The sequence below is a fragment of the Salvelinus sp. IW2-2015 genome, linkage group LG15 (assembly GCF_002910315.2).
Source record: "Salvelinus sp. IW2-2015 linkage group LG15, ASM291031v2, whole genome shotgun sequence".
Lineage (NCBI taxonomy): Eukaryota > Metazoa > Chordata > Actinopteri > Salmoniformes > Salmonidae > Salvelinus > Salvelinus sp. IW2-2015.
The window spans coordinates 26671419-26673297 of NC_036855.1; the positions used below are offsets into that span (position 1 = coordinate 26671419).

The 1879-nt window shown below is 45.1% G+C and overlaps 1 protein-coding gene across 1 annotated transcript in view; it reads left to right on the forward strand.

The window, feature by feature from the left end:
• LOC111975095 (myelin protein P0-like) overlaps positions 1 to 1879 on the forward strand; it is a 27620-nt gene that overhangs the window by 17937 nt on the left and 7804 nt on the right. The window lies entirely within an intron of this gene.

A 1879-nucleotide genomic window follows, 5' to 3' on the forward strand; every position in this document is an offset into this window, starting at 1 on the left:
TGGGGAAAAAAGAGATAGGAAATGAGATAGGGGGGAGAGAGAGAGAGAGGGGAGAGAGAGAAAAGACAGGGGGAGAGAGAGCGATGGGGGGGAGAGAGGCGAGAGAGAAGGGGAGAGAGAGAGGGGGAAAGAGAGAGAGCGAGAGGAGGGGGAGATAAATAGGAAGAGAGAGGATGTGAAAGAAGTTAGGGCATTTTAAAGTTTTTAAAACCACTTTGAACAGTTTCAATACTGAAGAGCTTGAACAAGTGTTCCACATGAGAAGGAGGAAAGGGAAAGAGAAGAACGCCAGTGTGAGGGGGAAAGTCAGAACTCATGTCTTCACATGGCACCCTATCCTTTGACATTAGTGGCAACTAACTTTTGACCTAAGGCCAGAGTGGCACTACTGTATCGGAACAAGATGCCATTGGACACAGCTTGATGTGAATAACAAAATTAGGTTGTCCCGTGATCCAGTGACCCTTGTGATGAGTGTCAGAACAGACATAGGTGAGAAATACTGCCTTGGCATCTAAATCTAAAGACAGGATGGAACAAAAGCTTTTCAGATGCTTACTCCAACCAAGCACGTCAGATGTTGTTATTCCAACCGCAGCTAGATTGATGCCGATCCAGAGGCAGTTTTTTTCATGACCTGACACATAACAGATTAGTATTGGAGGCTTCATCTACTGTCATACTTTGGAATCAGTTTATACTGTGTCTATGTTCATCTCTCTCTGTCTCCAATAAATTTTCTGAATCTTATTTCTCATGGTCTTGATTTCCTTCCACCTGACTGCTTCAGCTTCCATAGACCACACCCCTTTAGACCACACCCATTTAGACCACACAAATTTAGACCACACCCCTTCAGGCCACACCCCTTTCCATCTGCTCCACCTCCTGATGCACTTGTCCTATCTCATTAAGCCCTATGAAAGAGTAGTCCTATCAAACTCAGCGTCTCCTCTGCAGAATATACAACATATAACCCCTCCAGCTAGCATCAAGTAGAGCTGACCCAGTATAGACATGCAGTGTAATTTATGGACCCTGCTAATGTCGAGATACTAATGACTTCAGGGAGGGGTCAAATAGTTCCTGAAATGTCTATTAATGTTTCCTGCTGCTGGTTGCTTAGCTCAATGGCTCAATCAGATCAGATGAGAGTGGTGCGGAAAGAGAGTGTGAGTGCACCCTGCGCTGACGAGTCAGACGAGTCAGAGAAATATGATTCCAAGCTCTCAGCTTGTGTCGATGGGTTCAATCCGTAGTTCTTTTCACCGGGTGATTCAATCCCTTCACATTTGAGCTAATGGAGAACATAGTTCTACACTGGGCTGTGCTCTGCTGCTTGGCTGTCAGTGCATGCTGAAGGTTAGGTTATTTTGGGCTCCATAAGGGTGTATACAGGATTACTGTAACAGCTGCAAAACAGGAAAATACTTGTTTGTTTGTGACTGAGAGTATGTCCCGAATATCATTCTGTTCTCTCTGTTGTTGTGACTGAGAGTATGTCCTGAATGGCACTCTCTCTGTTGTTGTGACTGAGAGTATGTCCTGAATGGCACTCTATTCTCTCTGTTGTTGTGACTGAGAGTATGTCCTGAATGGCACTCTCTCTGTTGTTGTGACTGAGTCCTTGAAATTATGTTACGTTGCCAGCCAGTGGACATTCTCAGGCAATGACAACAGAGGGATACCAACAAGTGATTCATCCTTATACTCCTCCTGGTTATGTTGGTCCCGTTAATCCCTCCTGCATGTGTCTCCCCCACTCAGATCATTATGTTAGCACTTGCTGGCAACTGGATCTCTCTCTCTCTCTCTCTCTCTCTCTCTCTCTCTCTCTCTATCTGATAGATACAGACTGGTAATCAGCACCTCTTCTATC